The following is a 16,803-nucleotide window of genomic DNA, read 5'->3' on the forward strand; positions in this document are numbered from 1 at the left end:
CTAAATGTGTAGTGTGTAAGCACTTCTAATATCATTGTTCTCTTTCTCGTGCTCGAATCATTCCTTGCCTTTTGTCATATCCGATATTGCTTTAATATGCAGAAATCAGACAAAACGTCAAAAGAAGAAGAAAGCACCAGCAGAGATTTAGTATAAGGGAAATATTTCATATCTATAGTAAAAGAAAACTTTAATTTAAAAATTGCCAGAAATGGCTCAGTCAGTGTGAAAATGAAGATGTCATGACTAAATAGGAGTTTTTAGTCTCTTAGCTGTCAATAATTAATAGATTATTTACACTGGCACACTCACATTTCCCAGCTTTCAGAATTCCATTTACACTTTGATCCTTTGCTCAGGAGCAAATTTAACAGCAATGTGACCTTCTTCTGCCCAACACCATTTGCCCATCAGACAGGGAAGGAGCATCATCTGATATGTGCATTTATTAAGGCAGCAGCCTCCAAATATTGGAAAAATGACAAATTCCAGTGTTTCCTATAATAAACTGGAAGAGAAACAGATTTTTCTTAAGGAAAAATCAATTAGCAAACCGTCTCCACGATGCCTTTCTTAGGAACCAAGTTGTTTGCATCCTATGGTGAAACATAGCTCTTCTAAGATTGTTTCTGATGTAAACCCTACAGAATTGATAGCAAGTTTGCAGTAGTTATTTAATGGTTGTAGTCATACAGAAGAATTGTTAATGTTAAAGATTCAGTGTCTTGCTTAATTGCATTGCAAACAATAGAGTAAAATAATTGAAGTATCATTAACATCATGATGCTAGAAAACCCTGAGTTGTACTGAAAATTACACAGTTAATGAAGAATAGATTTAAGAAAATGAGAACTAAAAAATTATGCCCTCAAAAGCATATTGTGAAAGACCACGTAAATTAATGGAGAAAAAAATCAACACAAAACCATTGAATCTTAAAACTGTGTGGTAATCAATGTGATAATATTTGTTGGTGATGCACAAGACTGTTAGTGTGGAAAATCATTTTGGAGCTGATTTGTCCTTTGATGTTGAATCAGGTTTGCATATTAAAAGATGCTGAACTAGGCCAAAATGATGCAGAGCTCCAATATGCAGTGAAGATACAAAGAACAGTGAAAAATACACACGGTAGCTGCTATGCAAACAAGATGTCAAGTGTTATTTGTGGATTTCCTTACTAGAAAATAGTTGTGCAGATAATGTGTCAACATTTGCATTCACGATAACACTATTAATAATGAAACTGTGTGGGGTGATGTTATGCTCTTGGTGCCATGTATCAGCTTGGAATGTGTGTGTGTGTTGGCGGGGCGTGTATTATACCTCTAAAACAAAAGCACCAGTATTACAAACATATTGCAGGAAAAGTAGTCATTGTGAATAAGCAAATACCATGCTTCCTTCCTGTGGCCTCCTTCTTGCCTATATTGATTCTGACTCACAAAGGGAACATGGATTTGGGGTTTCTTTTAAGGTTACATGAGATTGAAGTGACACCTGTACTGCTTTTGTGTCGATTCAGAAATTCTAAGCTCTTTTCAACTGTTCCCCATCACAACCTGTCAGCAGGCTAATGCTGTTTCACTTGCCTTGAAAATCTCTATAGAGAGACAGTCTTTTTCTCAGCCTTTTTCCCAGACCGGTTTTCTATTATTACTTCTTCACTCTTTAGCATCTAACCAACAGTTAAGATAATAAAAATGGTAGCTAGGATGTATGGAGGGCTTTTATTTCAATGCAGGTATTTTTACATTTGTTCTTATTAAATCATGAAAACTTAGGTCTTGAAAGGAATTCAAGGAGTTCTGTCTTGTCGCCCATCTTGAGGTTTGCTCTCATCTAATATGATCATGAAGAGCTGAAAATATTTCACTTAAGAAATGGATGGTTTGTAATAAACCATCTCCAAGTCTCCCTTTATTGCAATGACTTTTAATTCTCTGAGTATTCTTCTGTAAATTTCCTCAAAAGACACCTCCAAAGAGTCCTCTGAGAAAGCCTTCTGAGTAGTTGAACAAATTGCACTACCAGAAAGGTCTTCCATTAATCTAACACTGATACCCAGTCCAGAATTACATAAATGTGCTTAATTACTATATTAGTTACAAAGTCAAGTCTGAATGTCTAAAACATTCCATATCACAGAAATAGTTTCTTCCAAATGGATAGAAACATGAGGCTACTACCCAATCTCCCTTATCCTTATCTCCAAAGCTGTGGACTTACTTGTCCTCTTTGTTGTGACAGTGACCTGCAGAGGTCAGAAGACCAGGGTAAGTTTTTCTAGCCTAAGCTTTTTTTTTTCTCTGCTGAGAGAACATATTTTTATTCATGTGGTAGGTACTCAGAGTTCCAGCAGAAAACATTCTTCATGCATTACCCAAACATAGAAATTTCCTTTGCAAAATTTTTTGGCAGGAAATACCACCAAATGCTAACCTAGTCCCAGAAATAACTGCATATCGGACATGTATGAATCTCTCCCAGGATCCCAGGATCTGTGTACATGAAAGATCCTATACAATATGCCTTAACTGTGCTTGAAGAAGTGGTGATATCAAGGAAATCACAAAGTATAATGAAATCTGAAGCTTAGGATAACTTTCTACTGCAAATTTCCATCCACATGCCAGTAATCTTGGTGAGAAAATTACCACTTCGTTTTTAAAAAGACATTCAACTGCTATCTTTCTGGAAGATATTCTTTGCCTTGGAGGCAGAAAGATGAATGGCTAGTAATATTCTTTCTTATTAACCTGTTTCACAACACCAAATTATCTTTTTATCAGTGATCTATGTATTATACAGGATTCTACTTTAATGCAAGAAACCCTTAGTGTTTCAAGATGACCAGAGATAAAGAGAAGAAAAACATTGCATAAAGTTGATTTATTACCAAGCAACCCTACAATATTTAGACAACTAAAATAAACCTCAGAAGCATTCCATTTATGACATGGGCCAACAGAAAGTTAAGGAATTTCCACCAGAAGTGAATTTTCAGCTTGAGCTCTGACCTCTGAAGAAATGAGATTTGTAAAGTAAATGCTAATAGAGTCTCCTCCATGGCAGCTGAACACACTGCTATAAAAACACAGAATAACAAGCATCCTTCGACTTCTTCGGTTTAGTTTTAATTACTGCAGAGCAGCCTCCTCCGGCTTTTGCAGTTTGTGTCTGTCAACACTCCACTCTAAACCTGGACTCCGAAGTTAATGTGTTCGCAGTATAAGTTCACTCCTGAAAGTCTTTGTTTTGTAAGGTTTTTAAAAATCTCTATTTTCACTTGGGTGACTGTAATTCTCTCCTACCATTTCCCATTGACTCCTTTAAATTCTACCCAGAGAAATGGATATTGCTGTGCTTGAAACACTAAGGTCAAAAATTGCAGCCAGGAAATGACTACCTCAGGAGTCTCACATTCTTATCCTGAACAATCCAATGTTAAAATTGGTGTTTTGGGCATCCAAGAAGTCTACAGTATAAAACAGCATTTCCTTGCACTTGAAACATACTTAGATACACACACTTTTATGAGTTAGCTTCTCTCTCTGAAAAGTTGTTTTTTCCAAACCTGTAAACTTGCCTCCATATTTATTTCAAACTTCCTCCATAGAGGAAGCTAATTTCTCTTTGTACCTTCTACACAGATGGTTCTCAAAGTGTAGAATGCAGAATTTCAGAGATCTTTCAGGGCATCTGCAAGGTCAAAATTATTCTCATAAAATTACTAACACATGATTTGCCTTTTTCATTGCGTTGATGGTTTGCATTAATGGTGCTAAAGTAATGGTGGGTAGGGCTTCTGGTGCCTTTGTGAAATCAAGGAAGCAACATCCAACTGTACAATGTAGTCGTATTTTTCAACTGCTATGCAATTACAGTTTAAACAAATGCTACTTTCACTTAAGAATGTCTTTTATGAAACAGTTAAAATTAATTTTATTAAAGCTACTCTTGAATACAATATTTAATAAGATGAAATGGGAAGTAGATATGGAGCACTTTGGTTATATATAGAAGTACAAGCTTTGTCTCAAGAAGTATTTAGAGTCTCATTTGTGTTGTAAGCTGAACAAGCCACTTTGTGGAAAGCATTTTTACTTGAAAGAACAATTGACACACTATGATTTTTTCAATGTGTATTTGGAAGACATTTTCTCAAAAACAAATGACATGAACCTATCACTTCAAGAAAAGCAACTGACCATCTTTGCTGTCATTGATAAAATTAAATTTCATTCAAATAAAAATCGAAATTTTGGAAATCTGTATCCATATTGATTAGTTTGACTTCCCAATATTTAAAGATTTTGGGGTGAGATTGGTGGTGATATTAATGAATGCAATTTTTAAATGCTATGTAATGGAATGCATCAACATTTGGAAGATCTGCATATCTCAGTGAACTTGCATTTCCAAACAAATATTGCAAAATTTTATAAGCCTCATACAAGAGTGAAAAATTCACTCAAAATGCAAAGAAAACTAGTGGATGTTCAAGTAGCAGAGCAGAAAAAAGTTCATTAATACTGTTTCAGGTCTGACATTTCAAATAACTTTTAAGAAACAACTGTTTGCCAAGTTTTGGTGTACTATCAAAGAAGAATGTCCACAATGATCTCATAAGACTATTAAAGTATACTTTCCTTTCCTACTACATATCTATGTGAGAATAATTTTCCTTTGTAAGCTCAGCCAAAATAACATATCCCAACAGATTAAAAGCAGCAGCAGACTTCAGAATCCCACTATCTTTTATGGAGCCAGACATTAAAGGGATTTACAAAAATGTAAACTAATACCACTCATGTTACTAATTTCTTTAATTTGGAAAACATAGTTATATTCTATAACAATATTAGGGCTTTCCAGGTGACTCAACAGGTAAAGAATCCTCTTGCAATGCAGGAGACGTGGGTTCGATCCCTGGGTCGGGAAGATCTCCTGGAGAAGGAAATGGCAACCTACACCTGTATTCTGACCAGGGAAATCCTGTGGACAGAGGAGCCTGGTGGGCTACAGTCCATAGGGTCGCAAAGAGCTGGACACGACTGAAGCCATTGAGCACTTATGCAAGCACATAATGGAAGTTGTTATTGTAATTTTTGAATTAATAGATAATATGTTTAAATTTCTCAGTTCTCATTTCTAACATAGGTATAGATTTATATAACCCACATAAACAAAAAATTTTGGGTGGGGGTGGTCCTTAGTTTTTACAGACATAAAGAAGTCCCTCAGGACTAGAAAGTTTAAGAACCACTGATCTGTACTCACTTACAGCCATTGTATATTGGTAGGCTTATTACTCATCAAGTTGCACTCCTTTAGACCAGGGGTCCCTAACTGGGTCCCGAGCAGATTTTAGAGAGTTCACAAACACCTTGAAATTTCACAGAATTCCACAGAGGTGTACATTTTTTTCCCACAGGGCGAGGTCATGGATATTATAAAGTTCTCTACAAATCAACAGAAACCACTACTTCCAGTTAAAATCAGGGCACATATTGTCTCCAAACTCTCCCTAGACCCTGCTGCACCCAAGACTGCCAATATGGAAGTCCTTGGTGTTGGGAAATAATGACTTAATTCAACCAATTAAACATTAGTCTGATCTACTTAATCAACTTCTCTGTGAAGAACTCCATGCCAGGAACTAGAGGATAAGGAAAAGCCACAGTAGATAGGATGCAGTCCCAAATAGGGGTATCTCTTCCTTCAACTTCCATTAGATTCCTACTCCTGAATAGTTCCTACTCCTATAGTTCCAGATGGGTTAGATGCCCTTCCAATCACTTCCCTAATTCTCTCTCTACATGCCTGTCTCTCGCTTCCCACAATGCAGTCTAGTTTCATGTTTATCTGCCCTGCTAGACTGTGAGCCCCTAGAAAGTAGGGGCTATGTTTCCTCATCTTGACATTCACCTGGGCTGGCACGTTGCCTGGGATATAACAAATACTCAACTATTACCATTTCTAATGCAGAGAACTTACAGTCTAAAAGAAAGAAGTAGAACATGAGTAACTATCATAGTAATATAAACAACATGGCATTGAGACTGAGTGTAGGCTCTGGATTCAGAGTTCCTGTATTCAAAGTCAAGGATCTACCACTTAACACTTCAGTGACTTTAGGCAGGATACACATCCTCTCTGTGTTTCAGTTTTCTCATCTGTAAAATAGGAATAATAATAGTATCTACCTCATAACATTGTTATGAGCTAATTGTTATGAGATTAAATGAGGTAAGTCATGTAAAATTCTTAGAATAGTGCCTGCATTAAGTGCAGTGGCTCTCTGGATAAAGAAGATGAAGTCGTTCATATCCGACTAGATAGCAGAAAGCTTTAATGGGGGGCAGCATTTGAGTAAAGTGCATTTTATTCCAATATCATGTTAATTATCATTAACATCCTTGCACTTGTTTAAAGATAAATTTATAGAAGTCAGTATCAAGGTAGCAATCAGGGGTTCATCAACTTTTCATTTTATACCCAGTTAATCTCTGATAACTTTTCTCTTCGAGTGATACACTGTAGTATCGTAAGGCATTGTGCAGTATTAAATGTTATGCACAAATAGGTACCTAATGGTGGGTTTAAGGACATTGCAGCAGTCCAAGTTCTTTCATTTTCCTGATTATAACTGCATTTGCATAATGTATGAATTCAAACATTATTGCTGTTAAATAATGCATAAATATTCTCCCATGCCGAAATATGTCTATTTCCTCTTCATGAATCCTGTTGAGTGTATCGTTCAGTTGTTGTTCTGTTTAAAATGTACTTAGAGATCTGCATACATCAGAACCACGACTGGGGGAAATGTCATAGCCAGAAGAACGAAGCTCCTCGGAACTGTAAATGAAGTATACATTATTAAACGAGCCAGGTTTTCCCCTCTTTGGGGCACATTATCTTTAGAATCTAATGTTTAGTGTTTTAGAAATGACAAATACTTCCTTGATCACCTGATAATCAGAAGGGATTTGCATGTCGAGTAAGAATTTCCTGGAAGCTCTCAGAAAGAGAAAGATTTTTTTTTGAAACCTATGTGTAAATCTGAACATGATCATATACTTTAGAGATTTTCTTGCATGCTAGGAAATACTATCTAAATTATTAGAGGCAATGATAATTGGTATGAATTCCCACTTCAACTTTACAGCTTTAAATATTCCATTTAATGCACTCTCAAAGGTTCTCTTATGGAAACCACAGCTGCTTCTTTGTTTTACAAAATATATGTTTAAAACAAATATGACTGTTTATTTCTAACTATACTAGCTCCTTCTCTTTTCCAAATAGATGACTTGCCTTTTAAATTCCTTTTCACTTATAAAAGAGCTATAATGTAGGACTTAATTTAGAATCTAATGTAGCAGATTCTCTTGTCTTAGTCTATATTCTGTTTGCTGCTGGTACGAAATAATCAAGTGACCAAAACAGACCACATTTTAAAAACTGTATTTTGTCTTATGATTTGCCATTATGATGCCAAAAGATGTCTATCCTCGTATTACGATTACTGTAATGTTACTCACACATGCAATCACATACACATATGAAGAGAGCCTATTTTCTCTGCCAAATAGATTTTCTGTCACTTCCCTATTCTATCCTCTACTTACTACTGCTGATAAAACAGTGTGATGCATTCAAATGTCTAATAAAAAAAGATGCGCCTTTAAAAGAATGCATTTTTAATTCTAGGTGTTTCATTATAAGCAAAAAAACAGCTTTAAACAGCATCACATAAACTTTAATGGGAAATACAAAAATACTTTATTATAAGATTGAATATATCAGTGCAAAAAAGAAAATAAAATGAACTGTGACACTGCATGCCAGTTTCACACATGAAGCTCCCAAACTAATATTTACTAAAGAAATCAATTTCATATACCACAAGGCTATTCATTAAATCTTTTCCACTCTGCCATGGGATATATGCAATGGAACTTTCAAAGCATGAGGTAAGAGTTGCAGAGCTCTAGTGCCAGGCCTTTCAGAGTTAGAGAATGCAAATTTTCAGCACAAAAATTGAACCAAATTTGCTTCTTTTTCAAACTCCTTAATGAGCAATTCTAAAGCCCCATGGTGCAATTGATCTAGAAAACAGAAATCAATAGAAACCTGACCACAGGGCATGGAGACTCAAGGTTCATCCAGTGGGGAATCATGGCTGCAGTTTGGGAACTTGAGGCTCTGGCTCATTTCTCTTCACAATTTATGCCTATATGATGTTACCTACCTCTAAGACCTCAGTCTTAGAAAGGAGCTGGAGCTGCCAATAGCAACATGAACAAACATTGTATGATCTCCAGTGGAAGGAAAGTTTATAAGAACTGCAATCCAAATTCCAATTTTTAAAATCCAACTGCTGTCACTTTTCCATCATATTAAAATGAGAAATAAAAGATTCCTGAGTGAATACTATAGGAGAAGAAATTTTGAGAAGCTGCTGAGAGATGGGAAGAGACACTTAGAGCAAGATGAGAGAAAGGCAGCAGAGACTGCCCGTGTCCTCCACGTGGGGAACTCTAGGGCTCAAAGTGAACTCCACTCTTACCCCAGCAGAAGAGCAGACCCAAGGCCCTGCACTTTTACTCCACCCAACAACACCGAGCCCTCTGCAGCCAAAAGAATTCTGCCTTGAAATTGCAGTTTTTACTTTTAACAGCTAAGAGCTCGATAAAACAAACCAAATGGCATATAATTTCTGATAGTATGCTTGTTCGTATTGAAGCATATCAAGTAGTGTAAATAAAGATGAAACTTGCATTGTATCTGTGAGAATGCTATGGCAACACTGGGGAATTTACAGTTTTCAATTCATCTTCTGTAACATATTTGCAGAACCTTTAGACTGCTTTGTAGGTCCCCTCACATCCATTCAGCTCAGATGGTAAAGAACACGCCTGCCAACGCAGGAGACACAGGTTCGATCCCTGAATCAAGAAGATCCCCTAGAGAAGGAAATGGCAACCCACTCCAGTATTCCTGCCTGGAGAATTCCATGGACAGAGGAACCTGGTGGGCCACAGTACATGGGGTCACAAAAAGTTGTATATGACTGAGCGATTAATACACACACACCATGTCCAGTCAGTGTTCCACTTTGTCTTGCACAGTTCCTCAACAAAAGAGATTATTATGGAGCAAGCCTTTGGAAAGACACTCAATTTCATCAAGGTGCTAAAAATCCACACATTACATGGAGTCTATTGATTGGAATTTTACTCTCTGAGGTCTGAATATTATGTCTGGCCCTAATATTGTCCCAATTGCCTGCACTGACAAGGATTCCTGATTCAAGGTCTTAAGAAAGTCAAAGCTCAGGTGACATTTGGACTCACCGTGGTGTCTCCATGTAGCCCCAGCTGTAGGTCCCATCTCCAGCTCCTACTCATTTAGGCAGTTTCTGTACAGCTGAGACAAATGAGTGTTTAATCAGAAAATGTATTAACTAATTGGTAAAGCTTATTATAAAAATGCCCCTAATTACTCCATGGTGTCAAGAAAAAGGGCCTGTCAGGAGAGTGTCAGCATTACAACAGTGACAGCAAAAAGCAACATTTGGAAGTCCTCCTCCCCTGGGCCTGTTCTTTGATTTCTGCCTTTAATACTGATAAGAAGTGACAGTAGTTGGATAAAACAATCAAAACTTGAGTTGAAGAGCTTATAAACCTTCTGACACTTCAATAAACCAAAAGCCGATACGCAACTAGCAAAAGGGTTTTATTTTAACTCTGGCCAGCCACACACCACAGACATGACAGCAATTTGAGGAGCTCTGAGCTATCTCCTTGATATAATATTTTACTAACTCTCATTTCACATCTTTTAAATAAGAAATAAATGCTAAATTCTACCCAGAGAAATAAAATCTTTTATAATCTTTGAGACAGTTGTTGTCATCCCTCAGGAGAGCTTTATGCCTGCTGCTAAATGTCTACAAATCAATATTTAATATTTTGAAACATGAAGTCTTAATTATCCATCTCCCCTTTAAGCGTGAAACCCTTACTGAGTGAAAATAAAACCATTTTTGGCTGATGGATTGATTGCCACTTATTAGCACTTTTTTGATCTGCAGGTCAGATTGCAGGGCTCCATTCCAAACACATACGATGACGCCTTATCATTTATGCCTGGATGTATGAGTGAGTAGGAAAGAATTTGTTAACTTGGAACTGTGTGAAGATCTTTTCACTTTGGTTCGTCAGACTAACACTAATGACTTTATAATGAAAAAAAGCAATAATCAAAATCACGACTATTATTTATACTCCAGAAAGACTTTTCTACTCTTCAATACAATAACAACACACATTCTAATGCCCTAGGTACAAACTGACACATATGAAAGAGACTTGTGTATCAAGGAAGGAAGGGAAAATTATACGATTCTGGTCAATTATGAAATATCACAAAACTTCCAATTATAAAATGAAAAAAAATCAGAAACTTCTGTAGACTTTTAATTTGTTTATATTTGCTCAGAAGATTGAAACCACAGCAAGAGAGCTAATCCCTAAGCATGGAGGTCTTCTGCCTTGGGGAACAAAGAGATCAGAGATTGGTAATACCCTGGGTTTTCTCTGTATGTTCATCCAGAACACAGGAGGAGCTTTCTGAAATGGAACATGTGGGAAAGTGGGGAAAAAATGTGTCCATGCTCTTGAACCTGTGAATCTGACCTTACTGAAAAAATGATCTTTGCTGTTAAATTGAAGTTCTATATGTGAAATCATCCTGGTTCATCAAGTTGGGCCCTAAACCCAGGGACAAGTGTCCTAAAAAAGAAACACTGAGAAAAGACACAGTGAGAAAAAAGAAGTCCATGTGAAGATGGAGGCAGAGAATGGAGTCACGCAGCCACAAGCCAAGGAATACTTGGAGCCACCTGTGGAAGAGGCAAAGGATTCTCCTCAAGGGCCTCCAGAGGGAACATGGACCTGCTGACATCCTGATCTCTTGTGACCTCCAGAATCTAGAATAAATTTCTACTGTGGAGTTTGTGGTTCTTTTTTTAAAAGATTTTTTTATGTGAACCATTTTTTAAATTTTTATTGAATTTGTTACAATATTGCTTCTGTTTTATGTATTGGTTTTTTTGGCCCTGATGCATGTGGGATCTTAGCTCCGCAACTAGGGATCAAACTCCCACCCCCCGAATTGGAGGGCTAAGTCGTAAGCATTGGACAACTAGGGAAGTTCTGAGTTTGTGATTATTTGTTATGAAAACCCTAGGAAACTAATACCCATTACACAAACACAAGATGACTTAATGGGTTGCTGGTGAAGTATACAGGTACAATAACAAATAAATTTTGTGGATTTGTCCTAAATTTAGCCAGAATGAGAGATTCAGGGATATTGAAAGGCCTTCCTCAAATCACATCTTTCTTGTTTATCTTGCTTTGTCTACTGTTCACTCTTTTTAATTGTTTTTAAATACACCACATGCCTAGGACTATGGAAGGTAGGATTATATAGCTCTGGTTTTCACATCAGCTCTGCCACTTACCTTAATCACCACTTAATCACTCAGAGCCTCCATTATATTATTTAAAATAAGGAGATAATAATACCTTCTGACAGGTTTGTTGTGAGACTAGAGATATATTTGTAAAGTATTTAATATGGTGCTTGGAATACTGTCAGTATCCAATAAAGAGTAGCAATTATTACCTCACCAGGTGTTGCAAGGATTAAACAACATAGATACCTCTTGACATCAAGGAAGCATTTCATAAATGCTATTTGTGGCTATCGTCATTACATATTTGTGCTCCCTGGCGTTTCCATTATCACAAATTGGCAATCACAGGCTGAAATCCTTTGGTGGCTGCCCTTGCACTGGGGTTAAAATCTCAGACCTCTAACGCAGCCCACCAGCCTTCCCCAGCCAGGTCTCTGTAATAGTGCAGGGCACTATCATATCCCGCACCACATCATGTGTTCATCCTTATTCGGCCGCCCCACCGATCCCCACCAGCTTCCATGTGGTTCCTCAGAGGAGCTTCCTTCCTCCTTCTTGCTATTGCACTCCTGACATATCCTCCCCCTGTCCCAAGTTAAATACTACTCTTTCTTCAAGTCCAAGTAGGAATGCCAACCCGATACTTGCCCAGAGAGGAATTCCCTACCTCTGCCCATCCCCATCTCAATAGATCCTATATTTGTTTTCATCATACTTATTCCTCTTCATAATTACTTTTTTTGTTTGTATGAGTGTGTGTTAAAGCCTTATCTCTTCTACTTGGCCATGTAGCAGGAATAATACTTAAAGGATATTAAACTACTGCATTTTCATGCTAGTTTCATTGTTACAAATTATTCCACAGCTACCATAAGAACAGTCATGCCTGAAAGACTCAGATCATGGATTTATTTATTTATTTTTATTAGTGTAGGAAAATACAGCACTTCTTTCATCATGGGTAACATTATGAGCCTTGGTACCTGGGGGCAAAATAGACTTAGATAGGCAAGTTTATGCACAGGAAAGGGGAAGTCCAACTTTCCTGCTCCAGTAAATCATAGAAAGGAAAGAGAAGAAAGAGCTAAGAAATCATACAGAAAAGTCTTCAACTTTCTGCTTTGGAAGTTGTGTTAGCTGGCTTGGGCTGCTGTAACAAGACAATGTAGTCTGAGTGCTTTAAACAGAAATCTATCTTCTCACCATTCTGGAGGCTAGTAGTCCAAGATCAAATGTTGGTAGCTTTAGTTTCTTCTGAGACCTCTCTCCCTGGCTCACAGATGGCCAACTTCTGGCTGTGTCTTCACATGACCTTTCCTTTGTGTGCATATTCCTGGTGTTCTGTGTGTGTCCACCTTTGCTTGTCTTACAAAGACACCAGTCAGTTTGGGTTAGGGTCCACCTATAGGGGGCTTCCCAGATGCTCAATGGTAAAGAATCCACCTGCCAGTGCAGGATACACAGGTTTGATCCCTGGGATGGGAAGATCCTCTGGAGGAAGAAATGGCAACCCATTCCGGTATCCTTGTCTGGAGAAGTCCATGGACAGAGGAGCCTGGTGGGCTATAGTCCATGGGGTCTCAAAAAGTCTAACACGACTGAGGGACTGAGCAGTCATGCCACCTATATGACCTCATTTAAACCCTAACTTATCTCTGAATACATTTACATTCTGAGGAACTGGGGGCTGGGGCTTCAACATAGGAATTTGGCTGAGGGCAATAATTTGGACTGAAACAGGGTTAAAGTCTTCAGGATGTGGGGAGTTATAGAGATATGTAGGGAAGTCTGAGAAAGCCCAGTGATGCCACATGAAAGGAAGGAGAGTCAGTTGCATGCTTTTTCTCTTGCCTTCAATAAGCTGCTCTCTCCTTGTCCCTCTCTGCTTATAAAAGCCTTCCATTTTGTACAGCTCCTTTCTATCTGCTCGATGCTGCTCTGTTCATGAATCCTTGTGTGCAAGCTAAGTTGCTTCAGTCATGTCTGACTCCTTGTGACCCCATGGATAGTAGCCCATCAGGCTCCTCTGTCCATGGGATTCTCCAGGCAAGAATACTAGAGTGGGTTTCCATGCCCTCCTCCCGGGGATCTTCCCAACCCAGGGACTGAACCTCTGTCTCTTATGTCTCCTGCACTGGCAGGCAGGTTCTTTAACACTAGTAACACCTGGAAAAAAGCCAATAGGATCTTTAAAATTTACTAAGTTAAAATTTGCTTTTTAACACAGCTATAAACTCTGGAAGGATAGGGAGCTTGTCCACTGGGTGTATCTAGTACAGTGTTGGTATTGACAAATGTTTTTTGAATGAATGATATCACCAAGTTTGCAGCAATTTGTTTTCTAGATTATATTCCTCCCCACCTATAGAATGTTTGCCTCTACTATGGCATTTTTGCACAACTGTCCAGTTCTCATCATCCCAAATAATTTCATTAAGCAAGTCTCCAACCTTAAAAGATAGTGGTGGAAATAGAGCTTACCTCCACATCTAAATTCATCCATCCACTAAACTGTATGCCATCTCTAATTTAGAACCCTATAAAGGGTACAATATTAATTCCAACTCTGCCTAATTCTCCTGGCTTATTTGCCTACTTTGCTTTAGCTTCTGTAATTTCAAATCCACCAAAAACTAGTTCCAGTAAGCACATCCTTTCACGGTCACCTTGACCCTAGCCTCTATCTTGGCTCAAGTTGTTTGTCACACTCAGTTGCTTTGCTCCTCCCATCTATGCACTCAAATGTCCAGATCAAATTATCTTTATATCTTTATTCATATTATTTTTTCTTAAATATTCTCCTTTGCAATATCTGTATTGCATATTACATAACTGACAGTCTTATATGCCAGTACCTCGCAATTAAACATTTAGTCTTGTCTATATGTAATATGTATATAATATTAAGTCAAGACCTGATGCTAATAGAATTCTACAGATAGGTGATACATAGATGATAGATGCATAAATGGATACATACAGAGATAGACAAACAGATACAGACAGACATACACACATGTGTGTGCAGCTTGTCCTGGTAGTCATATATACTCTCCTTAGAAGCAGTCCATATCTTTAAAACTCACTAATTTTGTGCTCCGTAATTCATAACAGATATTTAGCAGGCCCTCAGCAAATGCTCCTTGATTGATTCTAGGCCAAACATGACATTATTGTTTAGGAAACATACCAAGAGACACAAAAAATTGATTTGTATTTGTTTAATTTTTAAAATCACTTTACCATCTTTAGCATTTTATGAGTTGTTTTCATCTAGCAAGTAGGAGAATTTTCCAGCACCAGCCCATCTGCTCCTCCTCTCGAGTTTGAAGTGGTCGGCAGGCTAAATTGGTAACATCTTTCATCCTGTGGCTACGCCCCCATGTTGTCACAGACATGCAATTCTGATTTCATTGCCCTATTGAGCCAAAGGCAAAGAGAGGCAACAAGAGATAAATCCCCTCAAAAACTCAATAAGTTTAATAATAGCTAACAGACACAGAATACTACCCACCATAGAAATGCTTAATTGCTCTCTGTCGTTAAGTTGGCTCTAATGATAAAGGCTGTTTGTGAAGTTTCCTTCCCTTCGGTATTAGACTCTGAAGGATTGGACTGGAAGGGGCTTTGGATTCACTGCTCCCACCCCTACCCCACCCCCACACTTCAGCTACCACTGCATCGAATATAATATAAACAGAGAGGAAGCCAGTCTGTTAAGAAAATTCTCAAGGGAAGATATTTTCACAGTCATTCCAGATAATACACCACAGTGTTTTAGAAATTTTCATCTGAGCCAGTTCTAACCTCTGTCTTCAAAATCACTCCTGTTTCCCTTTGAATGCAATTTATCTTAGTCTGCCCCCAATGGAAACCAAAAATAAATTAATACTAGGTGTGAATCTAAAATTAATAGAAAAGGAACCCATTGCTTCTCTCAGGGATGTTAAATTTATTCTTACATTTCATTCACAATTGTCAAGTTAAAAATCCAAGTGAATTTATAGAAAGGATTCACTTGTACTGCAGTCATTACAGTAGATTTTTAAAAAGCCCTTTTTCCTACAAAAGAAATCCACTAACTGAACATTAGGACAGCAAATGATTTCTACCAAGTGGAAAAGTGGGGACAAAATAGAGAAATTTAAAGTAGAAGACACTGGTGTGAACATAAAATACAGAAGCCACATTTATGTTTTGCCACGAATCCACTTTCACTAAGTTTCTCTTGCTGCATTATTTTCCTCTGGAAAGTCAAAGGTCATTCCTACAAGAGCAGTAAGCCTATGAACTATAAGAAAACTGAGGCAAATGGGGGGCAAAGCTACAAAGATCAAAAAATGTTGTTTCTGGTGTCCCTCTTTCCTCCTTCTACCATCTCAGTCTTTCCACTCAACATCCCCTCTAGTCCTTTTGAGAAATAAGTGAAGTTAAGAGTTTAAAACTCACACAAAGTGCTGGACTTATACCACTCAATAAACACTATTTTTATTTTTAAAATTACTTATCTGAATCTTCCAGCCTACTTAATGAGATAGATGCTGTCTCTAGCCCAGTTTTCTTGTGAGGAAATGTGGCTTGGAGAGATTAAGCACTTACTTCAGTCGCCAAGACAATCAGCGCTCTAACCATGGCCCTGCACGGGGCTGCCCGGTGGCTCGTGGTAAAGAATCTGCCTGCCAGTGAAGGAGATGTAGGTTTGATCCCTGAGTCAGGAAGCTCCCCTGGAGAAGAAATTGGCAACCCACACCAGCATTCCTGCCTGGAAAATTCCAGAGACAAAGTAGTCTGGGGAGCTGCAGTCCATGGGGCTGAAAAGAGTTGAACACCACTGAGGAACTGGGCTGTGTGTGGGGAGCACACACAGCACTGCATGGACACCATTGAGAGGGCCAGGGCATCCTAACCTGGCAGGCTTCTGTGTTTTTGATGGATCCAATCCTACAAGAGCTATAACCTTCAATTAGCAATTTCACATTTATAATTGGTCTATGGAAACTAAGGTAGATAGAGATCAGCTCCAACCCTGAAGGAAATAGAGAAAGTCATTCCCTCACTGCCTCATTGACATTGCTGTTTACCACCATGGCCCTGACAGCCCATCTGCAGAGTCTGGTAAACCAACCGCTTTAACAGACGCATCAAACCCCTGAAATCATGGGCCTTCAGGCAATGACATGAATTCATGTAACATTAAAGCTAGGAGGCTTCTCAGGGGGCACACAACTGAATCTACTCATCTTACAGATAAGAAAACTAAGGCATACATTGCCTGAATGATTTTCCCACCATTCCAGAGCCAAGATGTG

This window comes from Cervus elaphus, chromosome 20 (assembly GCF_910594005.1).
Source record: "Cervus elaphus chromosome 20, mCerEla1.1, whole genome shotgun sequence".
In the NCBI taxonomy this organism is placed as follows: Eukaryota; Metazoa; Chordata; class Mammalia; order Artiodactyla; family Cervidae; genus Cervus; species Cervus elaphus.